Source organism: Microtus pennsylvanicus, chromosome 21 (genome assembly GCF_037038515.1).
Source record: "Microtus pennsylvanicus isolate mMicPen1 chromosome 21, mMicPen1.hap1, whole genome shotgun sequence".
In the NCBI taxonomy this organism is placed as follows: domain Eukaryota; kingdom Metazoa; phylum Chordata; class Mammalia; order Rodentia; family Cricetidae; genus Microtus; species Microtus pennsylvanicus.
Window position 1 is genome coordinate 6,759,902 of NC_134599.1, and position 23,207 is coordinate 6,783,108.

General features: G+C 44.9%; 1 long non-coding RNA gene across 2 annotated transcripts in view; it reads left to right on the forward strand.

Annotated features, from left to right (window-relative positions):
• LOC142839172 (uncharacterized) overlaps positions 1–21,131 on the forward strand; it is a 33,760-nt gene extending 12,629 nt beyond the window's left edge. For both annotated transcript variants that reach the window (XR_012908707.1, XR_012908706.1), the window contains exon 3: positions 20,559–21,131. This is a non-coding gene — a long non-coding RNA (uncharacterized LOC142839172). The remainder of the gene's footprint in view (positions 1–20,558) is intronic.
• Positions 21,132–23,207: the final 2,076 nt, after the last annotated feature.

Genomic DNA, 23,207 nt, shown 5'->3' on the forward strand with positions numbered 1-23,207 from the left:
GTGCTTAGGTTAAAAACCTGTGCCACGACATTTGACCTATTTTTTTTTTTTAACTAAGGGGCCAGAGAGATGGCTCATCAGTTAAGAGCACTGCTTGCTCTCCCGGAGGTCCAGGATTCAATTCCCAGGACCCACCTAGAAACTTACAGTCTTCTGTAACTCCAGTCCATGGGATCCAATGCCCTCTTCTAGCCTTGGGGAACACCAGGCATGCATGTGGTGTACAGACCACATGGAACATAGACATATATGCAGACAAAATACCCATACACATTAAATATTTTTTAAAACCGTCAATATAGGACCGGCAAGATGTCTCAGTGGTTAAAAGGTCTTGCTGCAGAAGTCTACTACTGATGAGCGTTCAGTCCCCAGGACCCACAGTAGATGGACAGAATCAACTCCACAGGCACAGCATAACACAGGCATGCCTGCATCCACACACACGTAATACTTACACACAAACAAATACTAAAATAATTTTTAAGACCATTTTAATTTTAGAGGGCTGGGGCTTGCCTAGCACGCATGATGCCCAGCTTTGATCCCCAGCACCACATATGCCAGACATTATAGCACATGCCTATAATTTTAGCATTTGGGAGGTGGAGGCAACAGGATCAGAAACTCCTTGGAGCAAGTGGGCGAAGCCTGAAGATTTCAGGGGTCCTCGTGAACTCCAACCCTTGAGCTCCGGGCATTTGCACATCCAGTCCCACCCACCCCACAAGTGATCTTACAGCTGCAAAGAGAGTTCAATTATTACCGCTTTATTGATCTTAAATTACGGACCCATTCTCACTCCCCTCCCAGACAATTCTTTGATTGCTAAGGGTGCAGGCAGTGGCTGAACAGGAATGGGCAGCTAGGTAAAGATGTGCAGGAACTCTTTAGACCAGCTATGTCTGGGTCTCTCCTTAGGGGAACTGTGCTGGAGCCTCCCTTGGGGCTGTGATGGGGTCTCGCATGGTGACCTTGCTGGTTCCTCTCTAGGTGTTGGCTCCTCTCAGAATGACCGCGTCTGCTGTCAGAGGGGCTGTAGTGAGTTCTCTGAGAATGGCTGCAGTGGAGTCCGGAAGAAGGCTTGTGGAGCCTGGACCTAGAGGGACTGTGGTAGCCTTTTCCAGAAGAGCTTTGACTTGTCCTGCCAGAGTGTCTGGAAGGGGGTCTCTCAGAGAGAGTACCATGGCTCCGTTCTGAAGGACTGTCCCATGTCCTCTGGATGGGACTGAGATGGCTCCTTTTGGAGGGGCTGCGGCATCTCTGATAAGGGGGACTGTATTGGTTCCTCCCATAAAGACCAAGCTGACCCTTGGGGGAGGGATTACGTCCCCTTCTCTCTCGAGGGCTACTAGGGGTACTACTACGAGGGCTCCTCCCTGAGGGACTGCAACCTCTCCCCTTAGAGAGCCTGGGTGGGCTCCTGTCAGAGATACTCTGAGGGGTTCTTCTAGAGGGACTGCCATCCTTCCTCTGGGAGGGACTGCGACATCTCCTCTCCAAGAGGCTTCTAAGGGTTCTGTCAGAGGGACTCCTAGGCTTTCTCTGAGGACTGTGGCGTCTCCGATGAGATCTCTCAGACAGGCTGTGATAGGCCCTATGTTGTTCTTGCTCATGTTTGAAGTGACTCTGCATGGTTCTCTTCAGAAGGGAGTCAGGCACGAGTGTCTCTTGGACCTGAAATTTGGCTCCTACTTTAGAACAGTTCTTAGACTCTGGACTGAAGAATTCATAGTTTTTCTTTGTTCTGCTGTTGACATTTAGAACTCTACTCAAAGGTTGTAGGATTGGAGTAGCTAGGATAATGACATCCCTCTCAGAAACAATGTTCTTGGCCAATTCCAAAGGTCTGGGTTGGAGAGAGCTCACTTGTTTTGATTGTTGAGCTTGTTCACATGTTTCCTGCAATCTGTCTTCTTTCTTAGGGGTGGAACCCATGAACTTTTGCTTGATAAGAGGTGTGCTGGCCCCTCTGCCATCTCCTGTTAAAGAATCATCCTCGTCTTTTTCTTCGGGGTACAAGTTTTTGCTTGACCACAAATTGTCTGGACTAGCCCTGTCCTCAGGCTTCTGTCTGGTGATAGCCATAGCTCTATGTGCTCTTTGGAATGCCTGCTTTAGGCCCTGAAAAAGCAGCTGGATGAACCTGGGCTGGGAGGATTTCTTCGGTTGTCTCTTTGAAGAAACAGTGCTGGTTTGAGTTGATGAATCTGTCAGTGTTCCAGAAGGACACTCTTCTGTGGGTCTACTGGTTTTGTAGAGCTTTTGCTTTTTAAGTTCCTTGGTGATTTTCTTCATTGGATATTTTAAATCTGAGGTCTTACTGAGTCTTGACTTAGCCCATTTTTCATGCTGGTTACTCTCACAGTCACTCTCTGACGCAGAGAGAACCTCACAGAATTCATAATGCCCAGAGTCTTTGGCTTCTGTCTTCCCTGCCACACCATGGCTGCCCCATTGCTTTTGCCTCCTGTGAACTGGTACAGAAGCCGGAGACTGGGAAGATCTGGACTGGAAATCTCTTGTAGAAGTTGGACTCTTGGAAGCTGGAGTATAGATTTTAGCTTTCCTGTGCGACGATGAGGAAGGGTTCTTCGATGTGTCCGCTCTGTTTCTCCCACAATCCTTTGAGACTTGAGGTCTTTTTCTAATGTGCAACCTAAAACAAAGATGCGTCCGGATCTCACCACGGCCTTCAGGGGTTTTTATAAGGCGGATCTGTGGGTAGACGAGAAGGTAAGCAGACTGGAACTTATGACCGCATCCAAATTCTGACAATAGGCCGCACTGCAAGCAGATGGGGTATTTATGGACAAGACCTGACTCTGGGGGTGGAGGGACGTTGTGGGGTATCTGACTTCGTAAGAGTTTTGCTGCTATCTTTAGCTTTAGATCTTTAATTTCTTCTGAGACCTCGGTATTGGTCTGGGAAAAATAACTTGCCTCGAAGGAGTGGTGAGACTCGGAAATTCTTGTTTGTGAATCACTCTGGGAGATATCACTCGGCTCCCTGGAAACAGGATCTTCCCTACTGTAAAGTATCCCGAGAGGAGACTCTGGCTTCCCTAAGGCAGGAAACTGGGCCCCTGTACATGAGGCAGGCACGTGCTGAGTGACTTCCTGGAATACATTACTGAGTTTTGAGTTTGTTTTCTTTAGTCCCAATCTAGTCCCAGAGTACTGCTGTATTATGGAGGATGTGGATCCACGTGTCCACATCTTTAAGGGTATTCTTTTCTTGTGACCATGGCCTAAGATATGTCTCTGAATATAGTTTTTGACCACTGACGTCTGTGAAATCGTCCTTGGGCCCCTCTCTAGTAGGCTCTGGGAAAATTCCATCAGTTCTGCTGGAACCCCAAATAAATTCTGAATCGATTGGCAGATACCCATAGTGGCTCCTTCTGTTAAAAACGGTTGAGAACAAAGCTTCCTTTCCATAGTGGTTCCCAGAACATTCCCCAGCATCAGCATATTGGAGAGGTACTTCCTGGGTAGTCGCTGCCTACAGACATGGCTTTCCCAGATGTTCAGTTGTCTGCCCAGGAAAGAACGAATAGAGTTTCTTCGCGCTCCTAATCCTGCCTGAAACTCCGAGGGTAGTAATCTCAGTGGATACGGAGAATAGCTCTGCAGTGAATTCCCAAATTCTTCCATTTGCTTCTTTTCGGTTGATTCCTTAGTTATGACATCCATATCCCAGATCTCAGGATATAGGGATCCCACAGAGTTCCCTGTTTTATCAGAAGGAAGGACCAAGGGAAGAGCCGGTGACCGTATCCTAATAGTGTCTGTATAGTACTCTGGAGACTGCAAAATGCCAACATTAAAGTTCTTCATAGTCCGGGCTCTTGACACTTCTGGCATTCCAGAACCCTGAAGGGGCCCTAATTCACTTGTTTTGACAGAGCTTGAAATGAATGGGATCGGAGGGCTGCTTATGAACCTAGAGAAGTAATTCTCTGCTTGTAACTTTTCTGATGTTATCATTTCTGAATCTCTATTCTGAAATGCCCGTCCTTGATTCAGATCCATTTCCAGTACTTTAGGAGATTCTCTTTTGAGTCCTCCAGATTTTCCAGCCTGAAGCCTTTGCTTGTGAGTTAATACTGGAGGTTCCTCAAGTGGAGATGTTTGCTGTAAGATTAATTCTGGAAAATTTTCTTGAATATTTGCCCTTCGTGTTCGTTCTATAGGTTTTATCTTGTCTTGAAGATGTGGTCTTGGGAGCAAATTCAAAGGATCCTTTACTTGAGTTCTTGATCTTGTGGCAACTCCTATTGGTTCTACAGCTTGAGGACTTGGTCCCGGCGCCAGCTCTTTGGATCTCACAATCAGAAGCAGGGGCTTGGGAAGCAATATTGTCTTTATCACTTGAAAGCCTGGTAATTCTATCATTTCTAAAATCTGATGTGTTGGCTCTGCAATTAATTTCTTAGTTTGCACATTTTGTAGCCAAAGTCTTGAAGCAAACTCTGAAACTATCATATCATGCAGTTTGGGAGTCAAATCAACATATTTTGACCCTTGAGAGGTTGGCTCCGGTATCATCACTGACTCTATAACTTTAAGTGGTGGTCCAGGAATCACTGTCAGAGATTTAGAGACTTGAGGAACTTGAAGCTGTGTCTTTGCAGGTTCTGTCATTTGATCGAGTGGCTTTGGGCCGACCGTTAGAAAGTTTATAATCTGATCCAGTGATTCTATTGGAGTGACGTTCGCTTTTTCAATGCTTGTCTTCTGGGGCGTTGGTAGACCACTTCCTACCTCTTCTGTCTGACGTTCTTCAAACGGCAGCTCTACAGAGGCTGTATTTCCCAGAACTTGATTGGTTGGCTTGGCGGCCAACTCTAGGAATTCTTCCCTTTGCAGCCATGGCTTAGAGGTCAAACCTACAGATTCGGGAATCTGAGGTCCTGGTGTTATCCCCGGAGCAGAATCTGGAACATGATAGAATGGCCTTGGTGATGAGGCTACAGATTGTTCCCTTGGGGATCTTTTCTCGGAGCTCCCCATCACAGGTTCTAAGTCTTGAGGATATGGCCGTGGAGATTTTTCAACACATTCAGTCTCTCTGTTCACTGGCGTTAAAGACACTCTAAGAAATTCTTTCTCTTGTCTTATCTTACAAGTTAGCCCCGTCATTTCTGTGGCATGATTCTTGAGGTCGAGGGTCATGCTCTTAGATCCTGTGGCTGGTTGGGTCTGTGACTGCTTGAAATCTTTCACTTGAGGCCACGAACTAGAAAGTAACTCCAGGGTTTCTAGGCTCTGGTAGTTTTTCTGTGGGGTCAGTTCTGAGGCATTTGAATCTTGTTCACTTAGTGTTGGAGTCAGATGAGCAAATCCTGGCACTTGAAGCTCTGGCTGCTGCGGCATCCCCAATGATTCTGTGACTGTATCCGTTGGCTTGGGGGTCAACCTCATAGATTTCTCTGTTGTTTCTGTGCTTTTGTGTCCCAACCCTTTCATCATTTCTGAAGATCCCGCATCTTCTTGATAAACGAGCAGCGGAATATAATTCACCAATTTAGGGGCTTGGTTCCTGATCTTCATGTTCATCTCTGCATAGTCCACCAGGTGGCGCGCTGGTCTGCATGTCACCTTAGAGGGTTCTGTGATTTGATCATTTGTTTGGGGAATTTGGTTCCCAAATGTCACATTTTGAAGGAATGGACTTGGTGATAAGCCCACAGAGTTTCCACTTCGTGGCAGGAACAGCAATGGTTGTTTGCTCATCTCTGGAAACATTTTATCTTCAGGCAGTGGTGTTGGTAAAACTTCCAAAGAGTCCACACCAGTTGACTGAGGCTTCGGAGTCAACATGGGTTGTGCAGTTTGCTGCCGTGACCCAAATTGCTTCTTCAAAAATGGGATCTCTTGAAACTTTGCCCCTACCGATAAGTTAGATGGCTTCACACCTTGAAAGGGGGGTCCAGGGCTCAATAGAACAGATCTTGTATATTGAGATTCTGATCCAGGGGTCCATGCAAAGGACTTTATGTTTTGCAACTGTGGCCCTGAACCAAGCTTCGCTAAATTTATGTGTTGTAATTCTAATCCTGGATTCAATTCAGAAAAATTCATACATTGTTCCTGTGGCCCAGGGTTGTATTCTGCAGGTGCTATACCTGCAATATTTGACCCTGGAGTTAATTCAAGCCTTAAATCTTGCAAGTGCTGTTGTGGGTTAACTGTTATAGGCATCTCTCTTTGAATTCCTGTCCCTGGGTTCAACTCAGGAAACTTCATACCTTGAAGTTTAGGAGCTTCTAAATGTGGCCCAGGATTGTATCCCACAGAATTTGCAGACTGTGATTCTTGTCTTCGAGTACATGCAGAAGAATTCACATTTTGCAAATGTGTTTGGACACTGCACCAAACAGAATTTACACACATCATTTGTGGTGCTGGAAATGTTGTACCAGAATGCATTCCTTGAAGAAGTGGCCCAAGATTATTCCTATTAGAATGTTCACACTGAGGGTTTTGGCTTGGAATGCATGCAGAAGAATTCACATTTTGAAAATGTGCTTTAGAATTGCACTCAGTGGAATTCATACACGGAGGACTTGGTCCTGGGGTGCATACGGAAGAATTCACACACGGAGGACTTGGTCCTGGGGTGCATACGGAAGAATTCACACACGGAGGACTTGGTCCTGGGGTGCATACGGAAGAATTCACACACGGAGGACTTGGTCCTGGGGTGCATACGGAAGAATTCACACACGGAGGACTTGGTCCTGGGGTGCATACGGAAGAATTCACACACGGAGGACTTGGTCCTGGGGTGCATACGGAAGAATTCACACACGGAGGACTTGGTCCTGGGGTGCATACGGAAGAATTCACACACGGAGGACTTGGTCCTGGGGTGCATACGGAAGAATTCACACACGGAGGACTTGGTCCTGGGGTGCATACGGAAGAATTCACACACGGAGGACTTGGTCCTGGGGTGCATACGGAAGAATTCACACACGGAGGACTTGGTCCTGGGGTGCATACGGAAGAATTCACACATGGAGGACTTGACACTGAAGTGCATGCAGAAGAATTTACATCCACTATCAAAGATTCCATACTTTGGAGCTTTTTCCCATGAGCCAACTCAGACAGCTTTTTATTTTGTGGCTGTGATCCTGAATTAAAGTCCATTGCTTTTATGCCTTGGGATTTTATCTGTGTTAACAGCTCGGGAGATTTTATACTTGTAACGTGATATTCCATAGAGTTCACATCTTGAGGTTTCATACCCAAGATCTGCTCAGAATATTTCAAATCTTGTAAAGGGGACACTGAGTCCAGCTCTACTGATTTTGTGCCTAAAAACATCTTCCTTGGGGTGAAATCAGGTTTCTTACCTTGTAACTTTGAACTAGGTTTGCTTTCTACCAGTTTCACACCATGAACCCTCTTCTCTGTAAGGACTTCAGATGGCATACCTTGTAATTGTGGTCCAGGAGTAAAGCCCATAGATATGACATCTTGGACCTTTATACCCATGATTGTCCTTGAAGATTTCAGATCTTGTAACTGTGGGCCCGATTCACAGTCTTCCATTTCCATTTCTTGGGACTTTGTCCTCAGACCTGGATTGGATTTTATACCTTGCCACTGTGACCCATGTTTACAATCTAGCTGGATACTTCGATTGGCAAATGGCTTACCTTGACTTGACGTGATACATTTCATATTTTGGGATTCTGTTTCAGGTGTCAAGTCAGAACATTCTGCACTTTGCCACTGGGGCCCAGAGTTGATCTCAGATTTTATATCCCAAGGCTTTGTCTGAAGTGCTAACTCAGAAGATTTTGCACTTTTTAACTCCATACTGCTTTGTGGTTGTGCCCTTCGGCTTAATACCCCATAGTTCGCTTCTGAGGCCTGTGATTCTTGTTTAAACACTAAAGATGTCACAGATTGAGGTTGTGTTCCTGGGGGTGACCCTAAGGTCACTTCTTGTGGTTGCATTCCAGGGTTCAATCCAGGAGAGCCTGTGACTTCTGAGTGAAACCTGGGTTCAAATGTGAATTTTATATTGTTAATCTTTGACCTTAAGTTTGGGTCACATCCTTTCATACTTCTAAACTGGAGCTCCGATTTAAAATCAATAGTTTTGAACCCATGAGACTGTTGTTCCGGGGTTGACCCTGTAGGTTGTTTACTTTGTAACTTCAGCCCTGTAGTCAACTCATTAGAAGTCTTCACATTCCTTGGTTGTGCCAAAGGGTTTAACTCTTTAGCCGTGACATCTTCAGCTTGTAACCTAAGATTCAGCATAGATTTCTTAGCTTGATAGCCAGACGCTGGGATCCACTGAACAGATTTTGTATTTTCAAGCTGTAATCCATGGTGTAATGCCACACTTTTTACACACTCAGCCCGTGGCTCTGATCCGTCGTGTAATGCCACACTTTTTACACACTCAGCCCGTGGCTCTGATCCGTCGTGTAATGCCACACTTTTTACACACTCAGCCCGTGGCTCTGATCCGTCGTGTAATGCCACACTTTTTACACACTCAGCCCGTGGCTCTGATCCGTCGTGTAATGCCACACTTTTTACACACTCAGCCCGTGGCTCTGATCCGTCGTGTAATGCCACACTTTTTACACACTCAGCCTGTGGCTCTGATCTGTCGTGTAATGCCACACTTTTTACACACTCAGCCCGTGGCTCTGATCCGTGGTGTAATGCCACCCTTTTTACACACTCAGCCCGTGGCTCTGATCCTTGGTGTAATGCCACACTTTTTACACACTCAGCCTGTGGCTCTGATCCGTGGTGTAATGCCACACTTTTTACACACTCAGCCCGTGGCTCTGATCCTTGGTGTAATGCCACACTTTTTACACACTCAGCCTGTGGCTCTGATCCGTGGTGTAATGCCACACTTTTTACACACTCAGCCCGTGGCTCTGATCCGTGGTGTAATGCCACACTTTTTACACACTCAGCCCGTGGCTCTGATCCGTCGTGTGATGCCACACTTTTTACACACTCAGCCCGTGGCTCTGATCCGTCGTGTAATGCCACACTTTTTACACACTCAGCCTGTGGCTCTGATCTGTCGTGTAATGCCACACTTTTTACACACTCAGCCTGTGGCTCTGATCCGTCGTGTAATGCCACACTTTTTACACACTCAGCCTGTGGCTCTGATCCGTGGTGTAATGCCACACTTTTTACACATTCAGCCCGTGGCTCTGATCCGTCGTGTGATGCCACACTTTTTACACACTCAGACTGTGGCTCTGATCCGTGGTGTAATGCCACACTTTTTACACACTCAGCCCGTGGCTCTGATCCGTCGTGTAATGCCACACTTTTTACACACTCAGACCGTGGCTCTGAGTTTTCCCCTTCTTGTAACTCTGGTTTTGGGGATGCCTCAGGGGTTTTTATGTGCTGTAGCTCAAGGTTAAAATCTGCATATTTATTCCCTTGAAATTTTGGCCTTACAGTCTTTTCAGGTCGTTTCACACCTCCCAACTGTATGGATGGTTTCTGTTCTGTAGATTTGACACCTTGAGATTGTGACCCACGATTTAACCCTAAACACTTCATGCTGTGGAACTCAGGTCCTGGTATCCACTGAACAGATCTAACACTTACAACTGATGGATCTTTGTTTTGATCCACAGTTTTGATTCCTTGAGGTTGTGGCTCTGATGTTAAGTTCAAAGTTTTTGTTTTCTGAAGCCCTAGTGCTAACGGAGAGGTTTTTACTTGCTTTGACTGTGGCTCAAGATGCAACCCTACAGATTTTTGTTCTTCAATTATTTTAGACCTGACAGTCAATTCAGAGGGCCTCACACCCCTCCATTCTGTAGACGGCTTCAATTCTGTAGGTTTGGCACTTTGAGATTGCAACCTCAAGTCTGACCCTACCCATTTCTCACTTTGAAACTCAGATATTGGTATCCATCGGACAGATTTTGTACTTCCAGTGTGTGGCTCTGTGAGCACCATGGTTTTCACATCTTGAAATGGTGGCTCTAACATTGGCTCTGAGACTTTAACCTGCTGCTCCTGTGGCCCTGGAGTCACCTGGCATGGTTTCATACTTGGCACCTGGGGTTCATCTTGGGCCTCTTCAGGTTTTACACTGTGAACAACTGGTTTAGGAGTCGATTCAAATGATGGTGTATCTTTAAATTGTACTTTAAATTTGATCTTTTTGGGTTTTTTATCTGCAGGTTTGGCTTCTTGACATGACTTCATGGACAACACATTTTCTGACTCAAAATGTTTGCTCAGCTGGTCTAAAACCCCACCTTTCCACTCGGGTGATCTTACAGTTATCTGGTCATCCTGTCCAGATAACTTCACAGTTTTTGTACCATCTGACTGGGAGCTACATGGGGATACCACTGTAGATTTTATCCTCTCTGGACATTGTCCTAGAGTTAAGACCACAGATTTCTTATTCTCTAACTGTGGTCTTGAAGGTAGTAACTCAGATTTTAAACCTTTCAAGTTGGGGCCCGGGGGCAGCTCCTCAGGTTCTTTATCTCCTGCTTGTTTCCCTGGGGTTAACAGTATAGCTTTGACTTTTTCCCTCTCTGACTTTGACCTTAACTCCATAGATTTCACATCTCCCAAATGTGGCCCTGGCATTAACTCTTCCTGCTTTGACGCTGTGACCTTCTCCACACGTTTTATATGTCCCAAATGCTGCCCAGGGATCGATTCAGAAGATTCTATACCTTGTGCCTCTGGTCTTCCAACCAACTCAGAATGGTCTACACTTGCTAGCTGTATCCCAGGAGTCAATCTCACTGATTCTGCCATTGGTATCTGTGGCTCAGATGGTAGTTTATAAGACATCTCATCTTCAAAGCTTGGTGCTTGATTCTTTGTGACATATGCCCTGTCTTCAAACAGCGTCTCCTGTATTATTAACTCTGGCTTCATCCCTTGCCTCTCTGGCTGTGTGGTAAACTCAAACATTTTTACACATTCCAACTGTGGCCCCAAGTGTAACTCTGAAGTCGTCACACCTTGAGATTGAGTTCCTGATGTTCCATCAAAAAAAATGACATTTTGCAGGCACGGCCCCGAGTTAAAACTCACCTGCTTTGTATCGTTGAGCTCTGGGGTCATCTTCGCTAGCTTTGGATTACGTATCCCCAACTCTGGAGTCATAGAATGCATACCGTGAAACAACGGTTCTGGAGTTTGCGCCCCAAATTTGACCTCTTGAAGTATTAGCCTAGAAGCGAACTCAGAAACTTTGGTATCTTGTTGCCGCAGTTCCGGGTTTACCTCCTCAGATATCACGCTTGGATATTGTAGTTCAGAGGCTGGTATTGTGTGTTTCCTGCTATGAAACTCTGATTCTTCCATAGGTAGAACAAGCTTCCTATCTTCAACCTGTGGCTCTTGGCTTAATGGCAAAAAGGATTCTGGCAAAAGTCCCTGAGACTTCCTAGCTTGAAAGTGAATAGCTGGTATGACCTGTGTACATCTGAAACCTTGGTGCTTGGGCTCAGGGGTCATATCAGAGAATTTCACAGCTTGCAAGCATGGTCCTACATTTCCTTCCACAGGCTTCACATGTTGCAGTTTTGCTTCTGGAAGATTTGGCCCCAGGATATAATCTGATGATCTGATTTCTGGTACTGGGGAACGTGATCGTGCCTCATCAGATTTCACACCATAACGTGGAGGGCCTGAGATGAAATTTCCTCGTTTTCCCCCTTGGTAGAACTTTGGAAATCTGACACTTTGCAGTTGTGGCCCTGGAATCAACCCAGATTTGATACGTAGCTGCTGTGGGCCTAGATTTAAATGCACAGATTTCACTTTCAGGGGCTGTGTCTCCTCAATCAGTTCCTTCGATGATGGACTTTGTGGCCCTGACTCTGGCTTTGTCTTTTCAGGACCTACCTCTCCTAGAGATGACTGTCGTGTTACATTTATAGATTCATTTTGCAACTGTGATTCTGTATCCATTTGCCTAAGTTTGACTTTGAGCTGGGGCCCTGGGATCACATGTTTAATGTGTGGTTTGGGTCCTGTAGTTAGTGTGATAGTCTCTACAGCTAGTACAGGTGGTTTACCAATTACTTCCCCAGATTGCAAATGTTGAGCCAAGGACTCCGATTTCTCACCTTGCACTCCTGGTTCTAGACCCAACTCCAGAGATCCCATTTCTGAATATGGTTCTATCATGGCCCCCTGAGTATCATCAACTTTAGGTAATGTTAATCTGATAGTCTCTCTCCCTTCGTATTCTGGTCTTAGAGTTATTTCTGAACACGATTCTAGAGTCCCATGAAGAAACTTCCCATCTGAGGGCTGTGGTTCTGGGGCCATCACCGCTGAGTTCATATTCTGCACTTCTGAGTCTGGTAGCAAATCCAGAGCATCTTTAATTACATTTTGTGATTCTGGAGTCTCTTCCATCTCTTTTACAACCTGGTTCCTAGTTTCAAGAGTTTCTTGGAGTGGTGGTGAGTACATCTCCATAGAGTCTGAGGTTTGGCGCAGTGGCATCAGCCTCATTCCTAATGATGATTGTGTCAGCTCAACAGATTCTTCCACCTGATGACAAATGTCAGAGCCCACTCTTTCTTCTGGGGCTTGATGCCGTAGGGCCAATTCTGCAGGTTCCAGGAAATGATAACTTGGGTCGGGGTTCACTTCTAAGGATTTTACCGCACAAAGGTGTGTGCTTGGGACCAATTCACTAAGATTCACACTTTCCACCAGTGCCTCGGGAATTAAACTCCTACCTTCTACCAACAGAGTCTTTCTATCTTCGAGCAATGGTACATGGGCTGTCTTCTCAAAGCTGGTGCTTTGTGAATATGGTTTTCGGGTCAAGTTCACAGATTTATCTTCAAGTAATGGTCTTGGAGCCAACGCCACCATTTTTGTATCTCCTTGTAACTCCTGCGATGGGGCTGAATGAACAACCCTTTGCATACCTTGAGCCTGTGAACCAGGGGTCAAATGTACTGATTTATCATTTTGCACCTGTGGACCTGGGGCCAGCCCAGCAGACTGTATGTTTTGGAGTTGTGCTTCAACTATCACTTGGCCAGATTTCACATCTTGAAGTTGAGATTCAGGGGCTGATGGCACAGATTCCTCACTTTGCAATTGTGGCCTGTGGGTTAATTCCTCAAACTGCATAGTCAGCTGATGCAATTCTAGGGTCAAATCTGTAGATACCACTCTTGAGGTCGGTGGTTCATATTTTACTTTTTCTGGGACTAAAGCCATGGCTATGTCCACAGATTTCATATTTCGCAATCTTTGATCTGGGATTAGGTGCTCAGATTTTACGTTTTGTAATTCCGGGGATAAATTCGTTGAATCCATAACCTTAGGCTGTGGGATTGAGTTTCCCCCCAAATGTTTCATTTCCTGAAGTAGTGGTGTAACTGGCACCACTTCCGCTTCTGTAATGTGATGTTTTTGGCTCCTTCCTATGGGTATTGTACCTTGATCTAGTGGTGCTGTGATTGTTCTCACAGGTTCCATTATTTGATTATGTACCTCTGTCATCTCTACAGAATTCTTCATCTGGGGCTGGGTGTCAGAGGTCCCACCCCTTTCTGGGATTTTGTGACTTTGCCTTGGGCTCACTTCGGAATAGTCTAAGTCTTGGTGCCGTGGGGTAAACTTTGAAGGGTCCATGACCTGCTGAGACAGTCCTGGAGTCAAAGACACACCCTCTGCGCCTTGATGTTGTAGAGTCATCCCCACAGAGTCTCCAGCTTGAACCTGGAACCCAGAAGGCAAGTCCAGAGGTTCTTTGACTTGAGCCACTGGCTGTGGAGTCAAACCAGGAGGCTCTACAACTTGGAGTGGTGGGATCATTCTCACCCCAGGTGGCGCCTGTACTATCGGGGTCACCTTTAGAGCATGCAGGGATTGACCTGATGGTAGCAGAATCACTCCTGATGACGCTAGGACTGTAGACGGTAGCTGTGGAGGTATGCCTCGAGATTCTGCTGCTCCTCTTGGGACAGTAGAAGTCAGAACGTCTGGCTGGGCTGGCAGTGTGGTCAACTTTTCAGTTTGGATCAAAGCCCTAGGTTCTGTAATGTGTGGCTCTCCTGGTGGAATTTTCTGCATGAAATCCATGGTTTGTTGTGCCACTGGGGTTGCTTTCGTATAATCAATGGCTTTAGGAAGTGCACTTGAGCTAATTTCCAATATATGTTCATGTATTGGACCGGGAGCAATCCCAATGTGTTCTGTGGCTTGATTCTGTGGGCCCAAGGTCGTGTTCGGTATTCCCATGACTTTATGCTGAGGCTGGGGGATCACTTCCACAGTTCCCAGAACTGATTGCTGTAGCCCTAGACTCTTATCTTCTGGTGGTATTTCTTGGTGGCCATGCAGTATATCCACCTTTGCCGATTCCATGACTTGGTATTGTGGCTTTGGGGCTATTTCTGCTGGTTTTATGACATGTGGGTATAATTCATTAATCAACCCCATGGAATCCATGATGCGAAGCAATTCTGCAGGAGTTACCTTCATATTATCTTTGACTGGACTCTGTCTTGAGGCCATACTCTTTGATTCCGTAGCTGAATACTGAATTTTTACTGTTTTTGGTTCAATTACTTGTTCTGATGGCTGAGGAGTTAGATTCATTGTTTCTGCTTGATTTGGTGGCTGCGGAGGAAACCCCACGCAGTCTATCACCTGAGCATGTGATTCTGGGATCATTCCCATCAAGCCCATAACCTGAAGCAGTGCCATTGGAGTGACCTTTCTGCTGACCATGGCTGAGCGTGGTACCTGGGCTGTCAGTTCCACGTCAGTTACCTGTGCCCTTTGTGGCTGTATCCGTTGTTCTGGAAGACCGGGGACCCTCTGATCTATATTCAGCTCTAACACATGCCTTGGATCCTTTTCCCGAACTATGTTAATGGGAGCTGGAGTGCCCATTGATATAACTACAGGGTTGTAGCTAAGAACCTGGTGGTCATTCGCAGACTGTAACTGCTTGTTTGAGGTCAGCGTCTGTGACACTTCCGTCCTGCTTAATTCAGAATTCACCCCAACGTTTACATGGACATGAAACGATGGAGCATCTGGAGATTGGTTGGTATTTTGCTCAGCCCTCTGAGGCAGGAGTGTACGTAACTGAGTTTTGGGGAGCCCTTGTTCAGGGACTCCTTGTACATTCATCAATTCGTTACGTATTTCCCAGGATTTCTTCACAGGCAGAGGCACCACTTGTGCCCCCAAAGTCGAATCCTTATGTGATATATGTCCTTCCAGTTCTCCTCTGACTATAGGAGAGAGCTCGAATGGAGCCCATACTAGGGGGCCTATGCTCTCATTTAAAAGAGATTTCTTAAGATCTGTCTTTGGAAAAGTAGGCAGGGATGAGCCCCGGCTCCTGGGAGCGGGCGGTTCCTTTCGGGAGAAAGCAGGGAAGCTATGGCTCCGGACTTGCCGCGTTGCTCTTCCAGGAAAGACTGGAAGGGATGGGTTCGAGCTGTCACTATATGATACAGAAGATATGCTGGAGTCAGAAGAACGGTTTCCCGTCGTACCCACAATGTCAGAGCTGGAGGAAGACCAATCTTGGGACTCTTTTAAGTTTTTCATAAGTGTTGACCTGACAAAAAGAAATGTTTTCATTTTCTTTGGGATCAGTAGGCATAAAATTAGTAAGAAGAGAGAGAGTGATTGTTTCAAGTTCAAAACATTTTTGGTCTAAGGGAGAGATGAAAGGAGGGGTTGCATTCACAAACATCAGTTGTTTATGTAAAGAATCCCTCCACCAAGAGCAAGATGTGTGAGTGAGTGAGGAAAGGACATGCTGTACAAAGAGAGAAGCTGAGTTCCATCCCCAGGACCCACATGAAAAGAAAGGGACACAGTGCCCCAGTGCTGGGGAAGCAGAGAAAAGTGGATGCCCTGGGGCTCACTGGACAGCCAAGGCTAATTATCTCAAAAATCCAGCTGCATGGCTCCCCAGAAATGACACCCAAGTTTTGCAAACACATACATGCACACACACACACATGCACACACGCACAACCTGTGCTTGCCATTAAGCCAGAAGGCCTGTGTTCGATCCCTAAGACCCACATGTTAGAAGGAAAGAACTGACTCCTGTGGCTTCTCCTCTGACCACCATGTACATGATGTGTACACACACACACACACATACACACACACTTTGGGGCCTAGAGATATGGCTCAGCAGTTAAGAGTAGTGTCTGCTCTTCCAGAGGACCCAAGTTTGCTTACCAACACCCACATGGTAGTCTACAAACATTTGTAACTCCAGTGCCAGGGGATCCAATGCCCTCTTCTGGCCTCTGTGGGCATCAGTCATGAATGTGGTGCACAAACACACATGCAAGTAAAATACCCATATAAAACATGGAATAAATAAGGCTTAAAATATTATTCTCCATTGCTCAAACTCACTTTTCTTTTACCTCCCTCCTTTTACTCCCTCTCTCTCTCCCCTACCCAGAAACTGTTTCCTGACCTTGCATTTTCCAAACGTTGCAAGATATTTTGAAGACTCCCGTCTATGGATCTGAATAAATATTCCTGGCTCCAGCCAGTAGAGTGTGCTGAAATACTGAACACAAAAGGGGATGTCAGTAGAATTGAAGTGATATTAAAGTACCAGTAAGCCAGCCAATAAGAATAGGAAGTTAATTTAGGAAGGAGGCAATTGCTGTCACAGTAAAGGAAGTAAAAGTCCCAGGATTTTACATACAGCATCTACGGTTAAGATGGTGTTGCAGCTAGGATTTCCATTGTTGTATTGAAACACGATGACCACAAACTTAGGGGGACAGGGTTTGTTTCAGCTTACAGTTCTCAGGTTACACTCCATTGCTGATGGAAGTCATGGTAGGACCTCAGTGCAAGATGGACCCAGGAGGAAGCAGCTGATGCAAAGGCCGTGGAGGAACCCTGCTTACTGGATTGCTTTCATGGCTTGCTCACCCTGCCTTCTTGTGCTACTTGAGACCACCAGGCATCACCCACAGTGAGCTGGACCTTCCTATATCAATCATCAATTAAGAAAATGTAGCCGGGCAGTGGTGGCACACACCTGTAATCCCAGCACTTTGGAGGCAGAGGCAGGTAGATCTCTGAGTTCAAGGCCTGTCTGGTCTACAGAGTGAGTTCTAGGACAGCCAGGGCTACACAGAGAAGCCCTGTCTCGAAAAACCAAAAATAAAAAAAAAATTTAAAAAAGCAGCACAGGCTTGTCCACAGGGCAATCTAGAGAGGGCAATCTCTTCCAAAATGCTGCCAGTTTGGATCATGTTGACATGAAATCAGCCATCATGTTATTTGTCATAGGACAGTCTGGAGATAGACTCTGCTTACCTTGTTAGATCAGCTTCAATGATATTCATCATTCCAGCTTTTTTCAGCTGTGAAACTGTAACAGGAGTAAAGAGACCATGAGCATAGTGACTACTGACATCATCTAACAATTAGGGGAGCAAAGATGAAGTCACATCGTGAAACTGATGAGTGGTACGGCCCAGCTATCAAGTTTTGTTTTGCAAGCAAACTATACTGTCTTCATCATGTACTAGAAGTGACCCTGGAATGCAGTAGTGAGGGACACAGGTTCCCAATACATCTTTTCCTTTAAAGATGTCTACCCCACATCCACATCCGTGGTAGCGAAATAAGGAGATGGACCTCCCTCACCAAACTCTTGGTAGTTAATTTTTGCCCACTCTCCTGCCCCATATTTTGGGCTTTCCATGAAAATGTATGGGACATAGAAGCACGAGGAAAGCAAACAATGTAGGAGTTATGGAGCTGTCTGCATGACTTTGGAAGCGAAGATGTCAGAAAGATGGGGGTACTCTCCAGGAACACCCTCTTTTTCCACTTTCTTCCACCTGCTGTTCAAGACTAGAGTTTGAAAGCATGGCCCACGGTTGATCAGTCACCAGCCTTGAGCTGATCAATAAGGAGAGAATCATTTTGACCTGTAAATAGATGTTTCTGGAATTGTTCATTTTTCTGTGAAATCTAGAGAAACACAAAAAGAAACAAAGTCAGGTTTATGCTCTAGATTGGGGGTTTTATGAACAACACTTCTCACCTTATCTATGGGATATTGACACATTTTATATCAGATATCAACACGGTTGTCATCTGTAACCATATTATTAGTTACCATCTCATCGAATTACGTGTGAATAATTTATTAAGTATACTAAGGGACCAGCAAGATTGCCCTGTAGGCACAGGTGTTTGACACCAAGCCTAATGACCTGAGTTCTGTCTCTGGAGCCCACAGAGTAAAAGAAGAAAAGCAATTTCCACAAGTCGTCTTCACCTCCACACGCGTGCCATGGGCATTTGTACTTGGATGTACACACATACAAATTAGTCCTAGATTATTGTGTGTATGAGTCCTGTACTCTAGAGACTTGCATTCATAAGGAAAATAGCCAACCAAACAGGTAAGATGCCATGTGGGAGTCAGCAAAACGACTCAGTGGCTAAAGATACCTGTGGCCAAGCCTTGACAACCTATGTTCAATCCCTATGACCAGTATGGTACATGAAAAGACTCTTTCAGGTTGTCCTCTACTTCCACATGCCCCTGGCCCCATGTCCTACGCACACATGTACACACACACACACACACACAAATAATTTTCATTTTGTTTTGTTTTTGTTTTTCGAGACAGGGTTTCTCTGAGAAACCTGGCTGTCCTGAAACTCGCTCTGTCGATCAAGCTGATCTGGAGCTCACAGGGGTCCCACTTCTGCCTCCTGAGTGTTTACAAATGTAATTTTTAAAAAATGGGGTAACTCACTCAGGATAGTGTTTTCTAATTCCAACCATTTGTATGCAAAATTCAAGATGTTGTTATTTTTTACTGCTGAATAGTACTCTAATGTGTAAATGTGCCACATTTTCTTTATCCATTCTTCAGTTGTGGGCCATCTAGGTTGCTTCTAGATTCTGGCTATTACAAATAATGCTGCTATGAACATAATTGAACAAATGCCCTTGTAGTATGATTGAGCATCTTTTTGAGGTAACCCAGACCCAAAAAGATGAATATGGTATGTACTCACTCATAAGTGAATACTAGCTACAAACAAAGGACATTGAGCCTATAATTCATGATCCTAGAGAAGCAAAGTAATAAAGTGAACTCTAAGAAAAACATATATAGGTCCACCTGGAAAGTCAAAATAGACAAGATCGCCTGACAAAATTGGGAGCACGGGGTGGATGGAGAAGGGAGGGGAGAAGGGGAAGGCTAGGGGAGAAGGAGAGGGGTGAGGAGAACTTGAGGGAATGGGATAGTCGAGATGGAGGAAGGACAGAGATGAGAGCAAGGAAAGAGATAGCTTGATTGAGGGAGCCACAAGAAACATGGCTCTAAATATAGGAATTCACAAGGATGACCCCAGCTAAGACCCTAAGCAATAGAGGAGAGGGACCCCAATCTTAATTTGCCCTGTAGTCAGACTGATGAATATCTTAAATGTCATCCAGCAACTGATGGAAACAGAGGCAGAGACCCACATCGGAGCACTGGACTGAGCTCCCAAAGTCCAGTTGAAGAGTGGAAGGAAGGAATGAGAACATGAGCAAAGAGGTCAAGATCACGATGGGTTCACCCACTGAAACAGTCTACCTGAGCTAATGGGAGCTCACCAACTTCAGCTAAACTGGGAAGGAACAAGCATAGGATCAAACTAGTCCCTCTGAATGTGGGTGACAGTTGTATGGCTGGGGCAGATTGCGGGACTACTGGCCCTACTGCATGTACTGGCTTTTTGGGAACCTACTCTCTTTGGATGGATACCTTGATCAACCCAGATATAGTAGAGAGGGCCATGGACCTTCCCCAAAGCCATGTGCCTTAACTTCTCTGAGGATGGATGGGGTAAGGTGGGAGGTATGTGGATGGAGTGAGAGGAAGGGAGGGAGTGGGAATTTGGATTGGTGTGTGTAATGAAGGGAGATAGTTTTTCTTTTTTAAATATATAAATAAAGATGGGGTGGGCTAAATGTCATAGAAATATATCAGCCGAGCTGTGGTGGCACACACCTCTAATTCCAGCACTTAGGAGGCAGAGGCAGGTGGATCTCTATGAGTTCAAGGCCAGCCTGGTCTACAGAGTAAGCTCCAGGATAGCCAGGGCTACACAGAGAACACTGTCTCAAAAAAAAAAAAAAAAAAAAAACAAAAGAGAGAAGAAGAGGAGGAGAGAAAAGAAACAGAAAAGAAAGAAAGATATCAGTGAACACAGAAGACCACGATTAATTTCTTAAGAAAGAATGGAAGAATTGCCATTTGGGGTAGATATCAAAGAGTCAGTAGCTTTTCAGGCAAGAAACTCGGTTTTATGGACATGTTACTAGTATGCAGATTCTTATTCTTTGTCTTCTATTGGTTACATGGATCCTGTTCTTACCCAGCATTCAACTGCTTGCCCATACAGATCCCTACTTTCCCCATCTTCTCTAGAATATGGATCCAAAGGCTCCTGGACCTATACTTCTTGGATTGCTACTTATAGGACTCAAATGAGTTCTTTTAATTTTACAGGTTCGGGCTGAATTGATTATCACATGTCAAAGAGCGAGAAATCTGGTATGGGAACAAAACAAAACAAAAACCCAAGGAGCAACAGTGAAACCTCAGAGGCCACCCTGAAATCCTAAGTCACGCCAGTGTCAGACTCTAGAAAAATCTGGGTTAGGAAAAGAGTTGGGACAAAGAATGCCCTGTATAAAGTAACTAAGACCTTATTTAAAAAAAAAAGGTTCTCAAAGTGTCACATGCTCAGAGGAAACAAGGCACCCTTCTCTGGGAACCCAGATTGTGTCCGTGGGGAAAGAGAAGCGAGTTGCAGTCTGGACTCCTCGCTGATCTCTTCTTTACTGCAGAAGCAATGTTACCGCTACCCTAAGCTCCCACGGCCACGATTTCCCCAGTGGACCATAACCTTGGGAGACTGAGCAGAACTGAACCTTTCCCATTCTGTTAGAGCAGTCAGAGGACAGGAAAGGAGCTAAGACAGTGGCAAATAACAAAGAGAAAAATAAAAGTGTATCAATTCTCAATATGGGATGCGGAGACGGACGCTAAGAGGATTGTGAATTCAAATGTGGGGTGCTGGAGAGGTGGCTCAAGCGTTAAGAGCACTGGTTGCTCTTGAAGAGGACTCAGGTTTCTAATACTTGTCCCCAAATAAAAGAGCTATCATAGCCACATGAATAGTGAGGTGAAGAGCTGGTGTGTTTTCAGAAATATCAGGCATCAGAAAATAGCAGAATAAATTCTTCAGTGTGCTAAAAGAAAACAACCGCCCATCCTGACTTACACTTTGCAAAACTACTCAAAAATGTAAGATAGGGCAGAGAAATTGCTATTGAACGTAAACATAGTACACCTAACTGGGTAGGCGAGATCTTACAGAATGATGAATGAATATAAATATTTGGAATTTATTCAAACAATGTATGGATGTTTGATGTGACAGAGACACTTGCACATCAGCGTTTACCGCAGCAGCATTCATAACAGCTAAGTTATGGAGCCATATGTGAGCAGCCGCAGAGGAATGGGCGTTAAATATGTCTGTATACTCAATGGATTTTTTTTTCTGTCATGAAGAAGAAGTTACACAGTTTTCAGGAAAAGGGATGTACCTGGGCTCATCTGAAGCCAGCTAAGCCAGCCTCAGAAGGACCAGCACCAAATGATCTTTCCCATTTGTAGTTCCTAGATTTTATATAGATACAAAAAATCATAAGCGTAACCATGCCACTAAAGCAGAAATGTAATTACCTGCAAGAGTAAATGAACCAATGGGGAGACAGTAAAGACGAGAGGGGAGGAGGGGGATTGTGTAATGACCTGCAAGAGTAAATGAACCAATGGGGAGACAGTGAAGACGAGTGGGGAGGAGGGGGATTGTGCTCAATGTACAACACTTACTCTATGAAATTATTCTTATGGAACGATGCCATATACAACAGATACACTGTGAAGATGATTTTTTAAATAACGCATAGTTATTTAAACATAACACAAGGATCAATACATTACACCATACTAGCTGCATAAGTAGGAAACTGTCATGTCATCTCACTGGTGCAGAAAAATAAAAACAAACATCCAACAAATTAGAAATACCAGGGAACTTCCCCCGACATACACTGGGTCCAGTGCTATCCCCCAACTTGATATGTAGAAACCCTAACCCCAAGGTAATAGTGTTAGTAGGTGGGGTCTTTAGGAGGTAGCTATGTCATGAGATAGAAAACTACAAAACGTTGTAGAAAGTAAATAGTAATTAAGACATTCTTTTTCATGATTGGAAGGTTTGATGCTAAAATGACATTGCCAACACAATCTATAGATTCTGTAGGGATACTACACAATTCCTATCCAAGCCCCTCTTTTGTATAAATGACAACTCTGTCCTAAAAATCCCTGTGGAATTACAAAGGTCCCTCAGGAGCCAAAACAATCTTGAAAAAGAAGAGTTGGAAGGCCCATATTTTCTGATTTTTAAAACTTTGTACAGCCGGGCGGTGGTGGCGCACGCCTTTAATCCCAGCACTCGGGAGGCAGAGGCAGGTGGATCTCTGTGAGTTCGAGACCAGCCTGGTCTACAAGAGCTAGTTCCAGGACAGGCTCCAAAGCCACAGAGAAACCCTGTCTCGAAAAACCAAAAAAAAAAAAAAAAAAAAAAAAAAAAAAAAAAAAAACTTTGTACAGAGCTGGGTGGTGGTGGCATAAACCTTTGATCCCAGCACTCGGGAGGCAGAGGCAGGCAGATCTCTATGAGTTCGAGACCAGCCTGGTCTACAGAATGAGCTCCAGGACAGCAGGGCTGCACAAGGAAACCCTGTCTTGAAAAACACAGCAAAACAAAGAAAAAGAAAAACTGTGTACAAAACAAAACTACAGTGCTCAAAAATAGTTGTGGTTTAAGAATCTAATATTAAAAATCGGCTGGTTCTCTATAGAGACTCCATGACCATTCAATGAAAAAAGAAAAGAACCTTCAACAAATGGTGCTGGGACAACTGCATAACCACGTGGAAAGGAATGAAGTTGGGTCTTTACTTCATATCCTATTTAAAAACAAACTTGAGATGGAGTAAAAACCTAAATGTAAGAACTACTTAAGTCATGAAACTCTTTACAAAGAGAAAAGAAGGGGGCTGGAGAGATGGCTCGGTG